The 19,312-nt window shown below is 36.9% G+C and overlaps 1 protein-coding gene and 1 pseudogene across 3 annotated transcripts in view; one reads left to right on the top strand and one right to left on the bottom strand.

Moving 5' to 3' along the window:
* FBXL2 (F-box and leucine rich repeat protein 2) overlaps positions 1 to 19,312 on the bottom strand; it is a 140,879-nt gene that overhangs the window by 83,693 nt on the left and 37,874 nt on the right. The gene's annotated exons all lie outside the window — the stretch shown is intronic.
* Positions 8,261 to 8,807, top strand: LOC123939684 (annotated as a pseudogene).

Here is a 19,312-nt window from a genome sequence, read left to right as displayed (position 1 = left end):
TAGCTAGGCTGTCACTGAAAATAGACGAAATATAAAGCTTCCAGGAAAAACAGAAACTAAAAGAATCTGCTATCACCAAACCAGCCCTACAAGAAATAGTGAAAGGGGTCCTCTAAGCAAAGGAGAACTTAGAAGTAACAGATCAGACAGGAACAGAGAGAACATACAGAAACAGTCATCTTATAGGCAATACAATGACACTAAATTCATACCTTTCAATAGTTACCCTGAATGTAAATGGGCTAGATGCCCCAATCAAAAAAACACTGGGTATCAGAATGGATTAAAAAAACAAGACCCACTGATACGCTGTCTGCAAGAAACTCATTTTTGACCCAAAGACACCTCCAGATTTAAAGTGAAGTGGTGGAAAACAATTTACCATGCTAATGGACATCAAAAGAAAGCTGGGGTGTCAATCCTTATATCATATAAATTAGATTTTAAGCCAAAGACTATAATAAGACCTGAAGGACAACATTATATATTTAAAGGGTCTACCCAAGAAGAAGATCTAACAATTTTAAATATCTATGCCCCTAACATGGGATCACCCAATTATATAAACCAATTAATTACAAAAGCAAAGAAACACATTGACAATAATACAATAATAGTAGGGGACTTTAATAATCCCCTCACTGAAATGGACAGATCATCCAAGAAAAAGATCAACAAGGAAATAAAGTCCTTAAATGACACACTGGACCAGATGGACATCACAGATATAGTCAGAACATTCCATCAGAATACACATTCTTCTCTAGTGCACATGGAACATTCTCCAGAATAGATCACATCCTGGGCCACAAATCAAGTCTCACCCAGTACCAAAAAGATTGGGATCATTCCCTGCATATTTTCAGAACACAATGCTTTGAAACTCGAACTCAACCACAAGAGGAAAGTTGGAAAGAACTCAAATACATGGAGGCTAAAGAGCATCCTACTAAAGAATGAAGGGGTCAACCAGGCAATTAAAGAAGAATTTTAAAAATTCATAGAAACAAATGAAAATGAAAACACAACTGTTCAAAATCTTTGGGATACAGCAAAGGTGGTCCTGAGAGGAAAGTATACACCAATACAAAGCCTTTCTCAAGAAACAAGAAAGGTCTAAAATACAAATCCTGACCCCACATCAAAAGGAGCTAGAGAAAAAACATCAAGTAAAGCCTAAACCTAAACCCCACAGGAGGAGAGAAATAATAAAGATCGCAGCACAAATCAATGAAATAGAAACCAAAAGAACAGTAGAACAGATAAATGAAACTAGGAGCTGGTTCTTTGAAAGAATTAATAATATTGATAAACCCCTGGCCAGACTTAATCAAAAAGAAAAGAGAAAGGACCCAAATTAATGAAATTATGAATGAAAGAGGAGAGATCACAACCAACACCAAAGAAATACAAACAATTATAAGAACATATTACAAGCAAATATACACCAACAAAGTAGACAATCTGGAAGAAATGGATGCATTCCTAGACACATATAAACTACCACAACTGAACCAGGAAGAAATAGAAAACCTGAGCAGACCCATAAGCAGTAAGGAGATTGAAGCACTCATCAAAAATCTCCCAAAAAACAAGAGCCCAGGGCCAGACAGCTTCTCAGGGCAATTCTTCCAAACATTTAAAGAAGAATTAATACCTATTCTCCTGAAACTGTTGCAAAAAATAGAAATGGAAGGAAAACTTCCAAACTCATTTTTATGAGGCTAGTATTACCTTGATCCCAAAACCAGACAAAGACCCTATCAAAATGGAGAATTACAGACCAATACCCCTGATGAACATGGATGCAAAAATGCTCACCAAAATACTAGCCACTATGATTCAACAGTACATTGAAAGGATTATTCACCACGATGAAGTGGGATTTATTCCTCGGCTACAAGGCTCATTCAACATCCACATACCAATCAATCTGATACATTAATAAAGAAGAACAAGAACCGTATGATACTTTCTATAGATCCTGAAAAAGCATTTGACAAAGTACAGCATTCTTTCTTGATCAAAACTCTTCAAAATGTAGGGATAGAGGGTATATACCTCAATATCATCAAGGCCATCTATGAAAAACCCACAGTGATTATCATTCTCAAAGGGGAAAAACTGAGAGCTTTTCCCCTAAAGTCAGGAACATGGCAGGGCTGTCCACTATCACCACTACTATTCAACATAGTACTAACACTCCTAGCCTCATTGCTTCTCGACCTTTTGACTAAGATCAAGTATAGAAGTCCTAGCTTCAGCAATCAGACAACAAAAAGAAATAAAAGGCATCCAAGTCACCAAAGAAGAAGTCAAAGTCTCACTCTTTGCAGATGAGATACTTTATGTGGAAAACCCAAAAGACTCCACTCCAAAACTGCTAGAACTCATACAGGAATTAAGTAAAGTGGCAGGATATAAAATCTATACACAGAAATCAGTCGCATTTCTATACACCAACAAGACAGAACAAAGAGAAATTAAGGAGTCAATCCTATTTACAACTGGACCCATAACCATAAGATACCTAGGAATATACCTAACCAAAGAGGCAAAGAATCTGGTCTCAGAAAACTATAAAGTACTTATGAAAGAAATGGAGGAAGACACAAAGAAATGGAAAAACATTCCATGCTCATGGATTGGAGGAACAAATATTGTGAAAATGTCTATGCTACCTAAAGCAATCTACACATTTAATGAAATCCCTATCAAAATACCATCATTTTTTCCCAAGGAAATGGAAAATATAATCTTAAAATCTATATGGAACCAGAAAAGACCCCGAATAGCCAGAAGAATGTTGAAAAAGAAAACCAAAGATGGTGGCTTCATAATTCCAGACTTCAAGCTCTATTACAAAGCTGTCATCATCAAGATAGTATGGTACCTGCACAAAAACAGACACATATAAATAGACTCAAAATGGATGAAAGACCTCAATGTGAGACAGGAATCCATCAAAATCGTTGAGAACACAGGCAGCAACTTCTTTGACCTCAGCCACAGCAACTTCTTCCTAGAAACATTGCCAAAGGCAAGGGAAGCAAGGGCAAAAATGAACTATTGGGACTTTATCAAGATCAAAAGCTTCTGCACAACAAAGGAAACAGTCAACAAAACCAGAAGACAACCAACAGAATGGGAGAAGACATTCACAAATGACATATCAGATAAAGGGCTAGTATCGAAAAAATCTATAAAGAACTTATCAAACTCAATACCCAAAGAATAATTCAGTTAAGAAATGGGCTAAGACATGAACAGACATTTCTGCAAAGATGACATCTAATGGCCAACAGACACATGAAGACGTGCTCCACATCACTCGCCATCAGGGAAATACAAATCAGTATTTGTAGATCTACAAAGCTATCTACAAATAAGATACCACCTCACACCAGTCAGAATGGCTAAAATTAACATGTCAGGAATTAACAGATGCTGGTGAGGATATGAAGAAAGGGGAACCCTCCTATACTGCTGGTGGGAATGCAAGCTGGTGCAGCCACTCTGGAAAACAGCATGGAGGTTCCTCAAAAAGTTGAAAATAGAGCTACCCTATGACCCAGAAATCGCACTACTGGGTATTTACCTTAAAGATACAAATGTAGTGATCTGAAGGGGCACGTGCCCCCGAATGTTTATAGCAGCAATGTCCACAATAGCCAAACTATGGAAAGAACCTAGATGTCCATCAACAGATGAATGGATAAAGAAGAGGTGGTATATATACATGATGGAATACTATGCAGTTATCAAAAAACCCCAAATCCTTCCATTTGCAATGACATGGATGGAACTAGAGGGTATTGTGCTGAGTGAAATAAGTCAATGAGAGAAAGACAATTATCATATGATCTCTCTAATCTGAGGAATTCGAGAGGCAGGGTGGGGGATCATGTGGGTAAGGGAGGGAAAAATGAAACAAGATGGCACTGGGGAGGGAGACAAACTGGAAGAGACTCTTAATCTCAGGAAACAAACTGAGAGCTGCTGTGGAGGAGGGGGGAATGGGGTGGCTGGGTGATGGACATTGGGGAGGGTATGTGCTATGGTGAGTGCTGTGAACTGTGTAAGCCTGATGATTCACAGACCTGTACCCCTGAAACAAATAATACATTACATGTTCATAAAAAAATACATATATAATAAAGATAATACTACAAAGAGAAAATAACTCCACAACAGCAAACTAGCTTCATATGAATGTAGTCTCTTTTTGGTTTCAACCCTCCATATTTTCAAGGGAAGTTAAAACTAAATTATTAAGATTTGCAATCATTACATTTTCTTAAAAAGAACAGATACTTTTACAGTTAATTGAATAATCCAATTATTCAATTACTATCTTATGAATAAAGATTTCATCATAAATACTGAGCACTAAATAGTAACTAAAATAAAACACATCACAAAAAGATGTTAGCTTCTGACTAAAGTTACTTAAAAGACATTTTTTAAATTTTAATTTTTAAAAATTTTATTAAGTTCTTTAATCCCAGTATAGTTAACAGTGTTTTATTAGTTTCAGGTGTACAATATAGCGACTCAACAATTCTCTACGTTACTCAGTGCTCACCGTAGTTAAGTGTAGTATTTAATCTCCATCACCTATCTACTGAATCCCTACCCTAAAAGACATTTTAACAAAAACAGTGTAAAGATCAGTGACTTCATGCAAATTCAAGATGCTTAAACAATGATGAATGTACTTCTGCCATAATGCTAGTGATCCTAAGGAATCTATCACTGAGTTTCTAGAGGAAAAACTTGACTTTTAAAATATAAGTCAACTGAATGATGGAAAAGGTGAAAATTTCCAACGTTAGATCATTGCACCATGGAGCTGGAGAAGGGAGATTTGCAAAATCAACACAGGAAAGGAAATCCAAGTAGAATATATTGTTAAGATTGAATAAAATTATAATACAGAATGAAAAAAGTAACTGTATTTTAATAAAAGTAATTTGAGAAATTAACAGTGAACTTGGCAAAGTGTGATTCAAAAGGTTGAAACAAATAGGAACAGTTCTGAATGAGAAGTGGGAAACAAAATATTTATAAAGATTAGAGATACCTAACCCTAAAAGACAGCCAAGGGGAGATGAAGTAACAAGGTGGTCAGTTAGGTACATCAACAAAAAACTAATCAGGAAACAAATCAAGAAAAGGAAAAATGTAGTATAACTTCATACCTTTCAAACTTATCACGAATCTTTTTATTAGGAATATTTTGATACATACAAAAGAATATATAGCACTTTATAGTCCCTAATAAGACTGTATGAATCACCACTGAAACTTAAAAACTAGATCATTACCAGTATCCTGGTATCTACTTTGTGTTCCTTCCTTATTTCCTTTCTCTACCTCTCAACCAGTAAGTATGCTCCTGATTTCTGCTTTTTGTTCCCTTCAGGGTTTTACCACAATGTATACATTCCTAAAATGAGGCTTTTTAAAATTTTCAGTCTTAAAAAAATAGTATATGCTGTATAGTCTTTTGAAACTAGCTTTTTTCCCCACTAGCATTGACTTATCCATGCCATTCTGTGAGATTTAGTACATTTCACTACGTTTATACTTCACATTATACATTATATCACATATTTATCATCGACATTAATAATATTCCATATTCCAGTGAATATTTGGTTGTTTTCAGTATTTTTGCTATTATGAATTGTGCTGCTATGAACATTTTTTAAATGATTTTTATTTATTTATTTGAGAGGGAGAGAGCATAAGCAGGGGAGTGAGGCAGAAGGAGGAAGGAGATGGACAAGCAGACTCCATGCTGAGCATCAAGACTGATGAAAGGCTCAATCTCATGACCCTGAGATCATGATCTGAGCCAAAGTCAAGAGCTGGATGCTCAACGGACTGAGCCACCCATACACTACTGTACATTTTTATACATGTCACCTGGTTTACATTTGTAAGAGCTTCCTTAGTGTATACTCAAAAGTTGCAATGCTCGGTCAATGCCAATGTTCAAATTTTATAGGACAGTGACAACTGTTTGTTTCCCAGATACACATCTATACTTCATTTCCTAGCTTCCCATGCAGTACAAGCAGGCACATAACTAACGGCTAGCCAAAGGAAGGTGCCCAGCTGGAAGGAAGCCATGGTTGAAAACAGTAGAACTTCTTTCAAACAGGTCCTTAATAACTGCAGAGAGCAGAGCCTCCTCGATGCCTCCACACACCATTTCCAACTTTATTAAATGAACAGTAAGCAAACTTCTGTTGTGTTTTAGACATTAGATAATTATTAATTAAATACATATGCCACACTAGTCTACTCTACACTAGTAAAAACAGAGACACCTTGAAGGGGGGCTTCTAGAACAAAAATCTAAAATATGTGACATTTGCCTAGTGGCTGACAGGAAAGGAAACAGAGCAGGTAACTATGTGATTCTACTGCCTGTGATAATGTGGAGGACAGATACAGTATGTAGATCTAATTTAAGAAGAGGTTACAAAGTGCCAAAACGTTAGTGACTAATGGCTTATCATTGCTGTGGTTAGCAAGGCATTACAAGAAAGAAAGTACTCAGGAAAAAACTAGTTGGCTTGCAAGCAGAAATAAAAGGGGAGAGAGCACAGAAACTGAAGGCCTTAGACTGTTGAATAAGCCAACTATGTCTAAACATTACTTTCCAAAACTTAAAGTATCTTGGGCTACAGGAGATTGCTTGAAATTCTTTGTTTTATACATTAAACCCTGTAGAAAAGACTAAATTAAAGTTGCCTCGTTTCTTTCCAACCCTATTATTGTTGTAGATGTCTCTGGAGAGATACCACTGAGAAAGAGAGGCACAGAGGCAAAAAGTAAAATACAGGAGTCCTAAGGCTGCAGTCTAAGAGATAACTGGGTGGGGTTACAGGCATAGGAACTAGAATCAAACAAATCAGATGAGGAGTTATTAAATTCTGTCAAAGAATTCATCTAAAATCTTGGTCTAAAATATACTACTTAGAAACTAATCCTCAGATCTCCAAAACTGCATAGGTAAGAAATGACTATGAAATAGGAAGAAACCCCAAGACAGGAATATTCCCTAACATCCATTTCAGGTTAGTTATGGAAGATAATGGGCAAGGAAGAACCTTCCAAAGGCTGGAGTTAAGGGTCACCAAAAACCAGTGGGAAAGGAGTTCTTCACAGAAGACAGAGTAGGACTTTCCCCTACTGCCAGCACAAGCTTGAGTAGCAGAATCTCATCATTGCTATAGAACAGTAACTACCGTGTGTCTTACTGTGTGTCTTCCCCTTCCCAAATTTTGTTTATTGCAGTCACCTTGTCCCTGATCCTGAATAAGGGGAGGGGCAGTAGCTGGGGAAAGGTAACAAAATCATGAAGCACCACATGGAGATATGATGGAGAAGACTGCACATCAGCCAGAGATCCTACACTTGAAACTGGATGCAGTGAATGGATGGGATTTGGTTTACCTTTTGGGGATGAGGTGTGTTCTGTGTGGAAATAAGGGTCACCAATATGGTAATCTGGTCACCAGAAAGGCAGACTAGGGCATAAGTGGCTAGCTGCTCATCAAATGTCATGTTTTTCTTTTTCCCTGGGCATGCACGCCTAACTGTGTGCCCAGGAAGAACAGGGCTATATGGATTTTGGAGAGCAGTTAGCTGCCTCTTCCTCTTTTGCAGCAGTCAGGTGGGGCTGTATGGTTTAAATGTGGGAACATGATAGGTGCCACTTGCACACAGAAATCTCCCAGCAATCCTCAAAATATGCTCCAGAGACCCATGAAAACCATCTGAGACTCTTTCAGAATGCCATAGGTCAAAACAATTCTCAATACAAAGATGTCATTTACCTTTTCTGTATTAACACTTCCACTAATGGTGCAAAAGAAATGGTGGGCAAACTGCTGGTTCCTGAGCACAAGTAAAGGCAGTGGGATAAAACTGTACTTAGAGTCATTTTAGCCTTCAGTGCTATGCCCTCAGTGTTTAAAACTCAAAATAACAATCATTAAAAAAAAACAAAACAGAAGTTTTACTTAAGAATATCCTGGACAAAGCAGAAACAAATGATTGATTTTACTGAATCTTAACTTTTGAGCACACATCTTTTTAATTTTTGTGTGACAAAATGGTAGGTAGACATAAAAGGTTTCAAATGGTTTTTGGTCCCAATCACTGAGCCCCCTCACTGCACAACACTCCATCCCACCACCACCCTGCCATCGCCCTTTCCCAAGAGGAAAAGGAATCACATTGTATGTCTGCTATCAAGAACCTCCACTCTTTCCACCCCTCTGCTGATGCAAGTAAGGGTGATGATTTGCTTCCTGCTGGCACTAAGGATTATATCCATATAAGAATTCAGCAGAGAAAATGGGAGGAAGACCCTTACTACTGTCCAAGAGATCAAGAATAATTACAATAAAAGAAGCTAGAGAAAGTGTTTAAGAAGAAACTTTCGGGGCGCCTGGGTGGCTCAGTGGGTTAAAGCCTCTGCCTTCAGCTCTGGTCCTGATCCCAGGGTCCTGGGATTGAGCCCTGCATCAGGCTCTCTGCTCAACAGGGAGCCTGCTTCCCTTCCTCTCTCTCTGTCCACCTGTGATCTCTGTCTGTCAAATAAATAAATAAAATCTTAAAAAAAAAAAAAGAAGAAGAAGGAACTTGCCTGCAATGGTAATGTAAGTGAGCATTCAGCATATGGAGAAGTAATTCAGCTAAAGGGTCACCAGCACAAGAACATATGCCAGCTCCTCACAGGGACTGGGCTGGCTAAGGACGACCAGCTGAAGGTTTATGGGTTTTAAGTGCTTTTGGCTTACTGAACCTTAAGTGAGGATTTCCTTGCAAGGAGTAGAATTTTCCTTCTGTCCCTTGTCACAAGTTTAAAAACCTCAATGCTTGTATAATGAAACCATTTGGGGTCTGCTTTTAGCTTGGACTAGAGTAACTCATTCATGCGATAAACTGAAAAGAGCCAAAGGAAAGGTTTCAAATGGTTGTCTTAGGAAAAAACCAATTGTTTGAGCTATGAGCTAAACTAGCCACTTTTTTTTTAACTAGTTCACTTTTTTTAAATTTTATTTATTTGACAGAGAGAAATCACAAGAGAGGCAGGCAGAGAGAGAGGAAGGGAAGCAGGCTCTCCGCTGAGCAGAGAGCCCGATGTGGGACTCGATCCCAGGACCCTGAGATCATGACCTGAGCTGAAGGCAGTGGCTTAACCCACTGAGCCACCCAGGCACCCAACTAGTTCACGTTTTTTAATGAAACATTTTAACATGAAGGGATAGCTGACATAAACTATGGTAATTCAGACTCAAGTACATAACAGACATTTTCTAAAAAATGAAATGAGACTGCCACTTCAAGGAAAATTGTGCCAATGATAAAATTCAAGCTTTTGAGTACAAATTAGAATTTTAGAAAACTTACACTGGCTACTGTGAATTATCAATGTCCCTAATCTTTTTTTTAAAAATAAAGATTGCATTTACTTATTTATTTATTGGGAGATGCGAGTGAGCAGGAGCGGGGCGGGGGGGCAGAGGATGAGGGAGCCGGAAGCAGACTCTATACTGAGTATGGAACCAATGTGGGGCTCAACCCCATGACCCTGAGACCAGAACCTGAGTGAAAATCAAGAGTACAATGCCCAACTGATTGAGCCACACAGGCACCCCTGTTCAGAGTCCCAAATCTTGATATTTTCCAAATGATAAATTCATGATATTTCAAAATCATGAATGAGGAAATTTCTTTGAATGAGGAAAAGATCTATTCAAAGACAAATGGAATTTAACTTAGAAAAGTATAAAGGGTTGATTGCCATGGTTTTAAAAATTTCAAATTGCAACTAATCTTTAAGAAACTGTCACCTGGGGCACCTGGGTGGCTCAGTGGGTTAAAGCCTCTGCCTTCAACTCAGGTCATGATCCCAGGGTTCTGGGATTGAGCCCCACATCGGGCTGTCTTGCTCAGCGGGGAGCCTGCTTCCTCCTCTCTCTCTGCCTGCCTCTCTGCCTACTTGTGATCTCTGTCAAATAAATAAATAAAAATCTTAAAAAGAGAAACTGTCACCTGTCAAGTTTAGATGACACATCAAAATATCCATAATGAGATGACTCAGCTGTTAAAGTATCCATCCCTATTCCAAATACATATACAAAGCTTTATGGCAGAAGCAAATGAAACAACAGATTTAAGATAATCAGGAAAAGAAAAATGTAAACACAGAAGTTTATATACAGCAAAACTGGATTTCAAGTATAAAGGGCACAAGCTGGTATCAACATACAAGACCTTAGAGAATACTGTTCCCATGAACCCTGCCTGAAGAATGAATCTTCTGGAGAACAAGCACCAGACGACAAAATGACTATAAATAAAGACTGGTGGTGAGCATTAAATAAGCTCAATGAGAGTTAAAAGATAGAGGGTATAATATATGGTGGCTCCACACTTGATAATGTAGATTTACTGCAACCATTTAAAAGCAGGGGTGAGTCGGGCGCCTAGGTGGTTCAGTGGGTTAAAGCCTCTGCCTTTGGCTCAGGTCATGATCTCAGGGTCCTGGGATCAAGCCCCGCATCAGGCTCTCTGCTCAGCAGGGAGCCTGCTTTCCCCCCTCTCTCTCTCTGCCTGCCTCTCTGCCTACTTGATCTCTGTCTGTCAAATAAATAAATAAAATCTTTAAAAAATAAATAAATAAAAGCAGGGGTGAGGAGAAAGAGAGAACAAATGCAAATAAATGTCATTGTTTTCAGTAATTATACTGGTAAAAACTATACTGGTGTTGTTATTCTGAGGCTATGGTGATTGTGATGTGGATAAAGCAAACGAGCATTAGGACTTAGGATATTAAGATATCTTAATCTATATTAGGATATCCTAATTGTATAATCCTCTGTGTTATTACTAGGACTATTAGTGTGGGAGAAAGGAGATGCAGACTTCAGACTGATGAAGTAATAACAGAGTCCTGAATTTGCAGCAGATATATCCGTATGAAATCATGAGTTTCTCATCTCTATATATATGTTCAATATACTGAAAATGCCTAGAAATAACTCTAGCAACCAGACTGTAGTCCGGAAATACCCTTTCCCACAAAAAGAAACCAACACTTCTTGAAAAAATGGCTAATTCCAGGTCTGGGGCAGAGAATATATGAAATGAGCCTCATACATCTGTATATGTGTCAGGAAGGAAACTATCAAAACTACTAGGGTCATGTAAAAGGGCTCAGGAGTCAAAGATAACCATGTGAATTTCAATAAAAGTAGTAACAGCAATGAACTGAAAATTATTAAACAGGTTTAAATTCATAAATTTATAATACAAAAAGTCTAAGTCCCCTTCAGAAGATGATAAAAAACCAACTAATTTTTAAGTAATTTCAAACTTACAGAAAAGTTGCAAAAATAGGACAAGGAATTCTTGTGCACTTTTCATCCGGATTTCCCAAGTGCTAACAATATATTGTACTTGCATTACCATATATATATGGTAACATATATAATCACATTAATATATATTAATATAGTATGCATTATATATATGTATGTATGCATATACATTACATTAATTAAACAGGGAGGCTATTAGACTGAGGTGGCTCTAACTAAGGCTGTGGTGCCTACCTAAGCAACCAAAAATCTGAGCCTTTAAATACCGCAAAGTTACAAAATCAGAATACTAAGGACGACCAATCATAAAGAGCAAGGAAGCTTTAAGACAGAGCCAGTCAGATAACTTCCTTTCTTTGTCTTCCCACCTTCCATGGAGGTGACTTTCCCCTGGCTCTGACTGGTAGAGCACTACCAACCACTCCCACTTTGGCCCTGCCCCATTGAAAGTGATTCTTCCTCAAATAAACTCATAATTTTTAATATACCTCAGCCTATCTTTTAATAAACATCATATACACACATATGTCACTGTCTCTGAAATGTCTGAGAGCAAGCTGCAGACATGATGTTCATTTACCTCTAAATACTGAAGTATCTCCTTTTTCAAAGACACAGTACAATTATCAAAAAAAGAGGACAGCAATACAATACTATTATTTAATCTAGAGCTCTTATTAAACATGTGCCAACTGGGCCATTAGTGGTCTTTAAAACAAAAGAAAAACATTTTTTTCTGGCCTAGGACCACATATTGCAGTTAATTGTTTTGTCTCTTTAGTCTCTTTGATTCTAGGACACTCAGCCTTTCTTTATCTTTCTTGACTTTAGTGTTTTTGAAGCATATAGGCCAGTTGCTTTTTTGGATCTCCCCCAGTGTGTATCTGCTGTTTCCTCATGATTAGATTCAGGTTATTAATTTCTGTCAGGAATGCCACAGCAATAATACTGTGGTCTCCTTGTTCATCACATGAGGAGGCACATGGTGTCCATTTGTCCCGTTACTGGTAATGTTAACTGTGGTCATTTGATTAAGATGATGTCTGCCAGACTGCCTCATTATGAAGTTATTATTTTTCTCTTTGTAATTAATACAGATTGCTGTGGAAGATTATTTGAAACTATGCAAATGTTTTTCCCCCAAATGTCATATCTTCACATATCTCTTTCAAAAACTGGCAAATAAACAGAAAGAATCAGGCACTTATCCTGACTTTCTTTTTTTAATGTAAACTGTAACACTTCATAATCAAATACGAATGAAGAGAAATAGCTCTTTATACAAGTATTTTAACTAATAAATGAAAAAAGAATCAGAATATCAATTTGCAGCCCCAATAAGTTAATGATCTAAATAATAAACATCAATAGATGCTAGCATCCCCTACAAGAAAAAGAAAACCAGATATTTTGTGACTCCTGAAGGAAGAACACCACATAAAATCTTACCAAAGGGACAGAACCTGAGTCTGATCAAGCCTCTGGATCCAGCTATCAATTTCCAAGAAATACAGATGATAAAGGAAACATGCTGAAATTGTACCATGAGGACGCAATTAACAAAACTCAGACTGTGGGAACTTCAGCAAGTCAAATAACCCAAGTTTTTTAACAGCATATGTATGGAACAGAAAGAGATGAACAGGGGCCCTACTAATTATCAGAGACTCAAAAAGATCTGTAAATTTTCAGTGGCCAAGACAGAATGTAAGTCTAAGGATACACATTTGGGTGATAAATCTAAAAAATGAAATACAGTGATGACTACAAAAGTCAAGATAGTGGTTACTTCTGGAAAAGGGAGAAACAGTTGTGATTTGGTTGGGGTATGATATGGAGGTTCCTGAAAAAATTAAAAACAGAACCTCTATATGATCTAGCAATTCCAATTCTGGGCATATAACCAAAGACAATGAAAACAGGATGCTGAAGAGATATATACACTTCCATGTTTACTGCAGCATTATTCACAAGAGCCAAGATACGGAAACAATCTGAATGTCCATCAACAGATGGATAAAGAAGATGTAGTGTGTGTGTGTGCGTGCATATGTGTGTGTACGCATGCCTGCATGTGCATGTATTAGTTACCCATGAGAAAGAAGCAAATCCTGCCATTTGCAACAATATGGATGGACCCTGAGGGCATTATGCTGGGATAAGTCAGATAGAGAAAGACAAATATCATATGACATCACTCACTGAACTCATAAAACTAAAGAGTAAAATAATTACCAGGGGCTAAGAGGTGGGGGAATGGAAGAGAAGTTGTTTAAGGGTACAAATCTGTAGTTAGTAGATAAACAAATTCTGGAGATCCATAGTGATTACAGGTAACAATATTTTAGTATAAAACCAAAATGGCTAAGAGACCAGATCTTAATTATTCCCACCACAAAAAAGAACTGATAACTACATGATGTGATAGAGGTGTTAGCTAAAGCTATAATGACAATCATACTGTAATATATAAGCTACCAAATCAAACATGCTATGTATCTTAAACATACACAATGTTATATGTCAAATATATTTCAATAAGAAAATTCATTACAACATTTGGAAAGCAATGATTTTGTCAAGAGCTGTAAAATGTTCTCTTTCTTTGATCAGTAATTCTACTACAGGAAGCTGTTATGAAATAATTCAACAAAAGAAGAAAAAATTTTAAGTGGTTATTATCCACTTTTATGTGTTGACGGGGGGTAATCACAAAATGTTAGGTAGCAGAAAGCTCAGAGGAAAATGATTATGTTCCATGCACTTCCAACTAAAAGCAAACAAATACACACATGGGCCAAGAACAGAAGGAAACTAAACTGCGAGATTCTCCAAATACAGTATAATTTTTTCAAGTGCTGTTTCCACTGGTTGGAATGTTCTCACACACACACACACACACACACATATATTCATATGCCCACATAATACACACACACAGGCACATGTTCACATATACATTCATACACACACAAATATGCCCGCCTAATACATACATACATACACATAAGTACACATGTACACATGCACACATATGCTAACATGCCCAACTATGGGCTGAATTGGGTACTCCCAAAATTCAAATACTAAAGTCTTAAACCCAAGTACCTCAGAGTGTGACTGCATATGGAGACAAGATATTTAAACACATAATTCAAGTAAAATGAATTAGAGTGGGCTCTAATCCAATATGACTTATCTCTTCATATAAGAGATTAAAATACAGACTACTACAGAGGGAAAAACATGTGAGGACATAGGGAAAACATGGCCACCTACCAAGCCAAGGACAGGGGGTCTTTGAAGAAACCAACCATGCTGACACCTTGGTCTCTCACTTCAAGCCTCCACAATTGTGAGAAAATAAATTTCTGTTTTTAAGCCAAAATAATAACAACAACAACTATAATAATAAAGCCAAAATCTGGTTCTTTAAAAGTGCTAACAAAATAGGTCAACTTTTAGTAAAATTGATCAAAAATGGGGTAAGCACTTAAACACAAATTAATGACAGTTCAAATGAAAAAAAGTACATGACAGCAGATACTGTAGAGTTAAAAAAACAAAAATAAAACAAGCAAAACTGGCTAAAATTAAAAAAAAAAAACAAGAAACAACAAGTGTTGGCAAGCATGTGGAGAAAACGAGCCCTCATAGACTGTTGCTGGGAATGCAAACTGGTGCAGCCACTGTGGAAAATAGTATGGCAGTTCCTTGAAAAATTAAAAATAGAATTGCCGTACGATCCAGTAATTCCACTACTGAGTATTTACCGAAAGAAAACAAAAACACTAAATTGAAAAGGTATATGCACTTCTCTGTTTATTGCAGCATTATTTATAATAGCCAAGATATGTAAGCAACCTAAGTGTCCACTGGTAGATGAATGGATAAAGAAGACATGGTATATATATAAAATGGAATATTATTCAGCCATTAAAAGAATGAAATCTTGCCATTTATAATAATATGGGTGGACTAAGATGGCATAATACTAAGTGAAATAAGTCAGAGAAAGACAAATACTATGTGATTTCATTCATATGTGGAATTTAAGAAACAAAAGGACAAAGAAAAAAAGAGATGAACAAAAAACCAGACTCTTAAATTCAGAGAACTGGTGGTTGCCAGAAAGGAGGTGGGTGGGGTAATGGGTAAAACAAATAGAATGAAGAGTATACTTGATGAACACTGAGAAATGCATAGAATTGTTGTATTACACTGTACACCTGAAACTAATATAACACTGCATGTTAATATTTGAATAATAAATAAGTTACAGTGGGACAGAATATCCTTTCAAAAAAAACTCTATCAAGACAACAAATTTTTAAACTCAGAAAAAAACAGACAAATGCCTAGAAAAATGAAACTACCAAAGTGACCCAAGAAAAAAATGAAAGCTTAAAAAATCCTACTTATATCAAGTTAGTTAAAAATTTTTCCACAGAGAAAATTCTAGGCTCAATTTTAGAATTTTAGTTTTATCAGTCTTTCATTTATTTTTTTTAATTTTTAATTTTTTAATTATTATTTATTTCTTTTCAGTGTAATAGAATTCATTGTTTATGCACCATACCCAGTGCTCCATGCAATACGTGCCCTCCATAAACCCACCACCTTGTTCCCCCAACCTCCCACCCAAGCCCCTTCAAAACCCTCAGATTGTCTTTCAGAGTCGAGAGTCTCTCATGGTTCATCTCCCCCTCCAATTTCCCTCAACTCCCTTCTCCTCTCCATCTCCCCATGTCCTCCATGTTCTTTGTTATGCTCCACAAATAAGTGAAACCATATGATAATTGACTCTCTCTGCTTGACTTATTTCACTCAGCATAATCTCTTTCAGTTGATACAAAAGTTGGGTATTCATCCTTTCTGATGGAGGCATAATACTCCATAGAGCATACGGACCACATCTTCCTAATCTATTCATCCGTTTGAAGGGCATCTTGGTTCTTTCCACAGTTTGGCGACCGTGGCCATTGCTGCTATAAACATTGGGGTACAGATGGCCCTTCTTTTCACTACATCTGTATCTGTGGGGTAAATACCCAGTACTGTAATTGCAGGGTCATAGGGAAGCTCTATTTTTCATTTCTTAAGGAATCTCCACACTGATTTCCAAAGTGGCTGCACCAACTTGCATTCCCACCAGCAGTGTAAGAGGGTTCCCCTTTCTCCACATCCTCTCCAACACAAGTTGTTTCCTGTGTTGCTAATTTTGGCCATTCTAAATGGTGTAAGGTAGTATCTCAATGTGGTTTTGATTTGAATCTTGAATCTCCCTAATGGCTAGTGATGATGAACATTTTTTCATGTGTCTGATAGCCATTTGCATGTCTTCATTGGAGAAGTGTCTCTTCATGTCTTCTGCCCATTTTTTGACATGATTATCTGTTTTGTGTGTGTTGAGTTTGAGAAGTTCTTTATAGATCCTGGATATCAACCTTTTGTCTCTACTGTCATTTGCAAATATCTTCTCCCATTCTGTGGATTGCCTCTTTGTTTTGTTGACTGTTTGCTGTGCAGAAGCTTCTGATCTTGATGAAGTCCCAATAGTTCACTTTTGCCCTTGCTTCCCTTGCCTTTGGCGATGTTTCTACGAAGAAATGGCTGCAGCTGAGGTCGAAGAGGTTGCTGCCTGTGTTCTCCTCAAGGATTTTAATGGATTCCTTTCTCACTGAAGGTCCTTCATCCATTTTGAGTCTATTTTTGTGTGTGGTGTAAGGAAATGGTCTAGTTTCATTTTTCTGCATGCGGCTGTCCAATTTTCCCAACAGCATTTGTTGAAGAAACTGTCTTTTTTCCATTGGACATTCTTTTCTGCTTTAATGAAGATTAGTTGACCATAGAGTTGAGGGTCTATTTCTGGGCTTTCTATTCTGTTCAACTGATTTATGTGTCTGTTTTTGTGCCAGTACCATACTGTCTTAATGATGACAGCTTTGTAATAGAGCTTGAAGTCTGGAATTGTGATGCCTCCAACTTTGGCTTTCTTTTTCAACATTCCTCTGGCTATTCAAGGTCTTTTCTGGTTTTATCAGCCTTTCAAAGGACAGTTAAACCAAAACACGTGGACTATTTCAGAGAGCAGGAAAAGCCTGAATGCTCCATAACTCAATTCTATAGGCTTGCATTAACTCCAGAACCAGATAAAAACAATGAGAAATAAATTTAAAGGTCCTAGTTACCCCAAAATACAGATGTCTTCTGTGTGTATTGGCACACAGAAAATTAGCCAATGAAACAGAATAAAGACTAAGTAACTATATAATTATTAGAGAATAGAGTATATGATAGAGGTAATAATGGCATTCTTTTGAGGAAAGGAAGGACCAGTTAACAAATGAACCTGAAAAACTGATAATCCACATGGAAAAGAAAATAAAAATGGATTCTATCTTACAAATAAAGACTAACACCAGAGTGATTAGAAACTGAAATATCAAAAACAAAACTTTTAAACTTTTGGAAGAAAATGCATGTGAATATATCTGTTTTTAAGGTAAGAAAGATGTTCCTTATCAAAACACAAAAAACACTAACCATAAAAGACTGATATATTTGACTTTATAAAAGGTGTTTGGCTCATCAAAACATGCTTTAAAGAATGGGGAAGAAAGTAAGTTACACACTGGGAGAAAGATTCTGTAAGAAAAGATTAATCTCAGTACAAAGGTAGTGCGGAAAATATAAGGAACTCAATAGAATTCAAATTATATTACAAAGCTATAGTAAATAGAACAGTACAGAATCAGTATAAAAACAGACAGATGATCAATGGAACAGACGAGATAGCCCAAATATAAATCCATGACTATATGGTCAATTAATTCACAACAAAGGATCCAAGAATATATAATGGAGAAAGAACAGTCTCGTCAAAAATTAATGCTGGGAAAACTGGACAGTCACATTCAAAGAATGAAATTGGACCACTATCTTATATCATAAACAAAAACTAATTGAAAATAGATTAAAAACTTGAATGTAAGACTTGAAACCATAAAACTCTTAGAAGAAAACATAGGCAGGATGCTTCCTGACATTGGTCTTGGTGATGATGTTTTGGATTTGACACCAAGAGCAACAAATAAGCAAAAAAGGCAACCAAAGCAAAAATAAATGAGGACTACATCAAACTAAAAATCTTCTGCATAGGAAAGAAAAACATTAACACAATGAAAAGGCAACCCACCCAATGGTAGAAGATATTTCCAAATTATATATCTGAAAAAGTTAATATACAAAATGCATAAAGAACTTATGCAACTCAATAGCAAAAAACCCACCCCCAAACAACCCAATTAAAAAATGGGCTGAGGACCTAAATAGATATTTTTCCCAATAAGACATACAGATGGCCAACATGTATATGAGAAGGTGCTCACATCACTAATTATCATAGAAATGCAAATAATAAGCACAATGAAATATCAACTCACACCTGTCATAATGGTTAGTATTAAAAAGACAAGAAATGTTAAGTGTTGGTGAGGATGCAGAGAAAATGGAACCCTTATACAGTGCTGGTAGGAATGTAAATTGGTACAGCCACTGTGGAAAACAGAAAACAGTATGGAGGTTCCTCAAAAAATTAAAAATAGGGGCACCTGGGTGGCTCAGTGGGTTGAGCCGCTGCCTTCGGCTCAGGTCATGATCTCAGGGTCCTGGGATCGAGTCCCACATCGGGCTCTCTGCTCAGCAGGGAGCCTGCTTCCCTCTCTCTCTCTCTCTGCCTCCCTCTCTATCTACTTGTGATCTCTGTCAAATAAATAAAATCTTTAAAAAAAAATTAAAAATAGAACTACCATATGATCTAGCAAGTATATATATATATATATATAGTATATTTTCCTTGCAAGAAGCTATAGTTTTTATAATACAAACTAATTACCAGTTGA

This window comes from Meles meles, chromosome 4 (assembly GCF_922984935.1).
Source record: "Meles meles chromosome 4, mMelMel3.1 paternal haplotype, whole genome shotgun sequence".
NCBI lineage: Eukaryota > Metazoa > Chordata > Mammalia > Carnivora > Mustelidae > Meles > Meles meles.
Note: the sequence above shows the minus strand (reverse complement) of the source record. Positions and strands in the feature narration are given on the sequence as shown.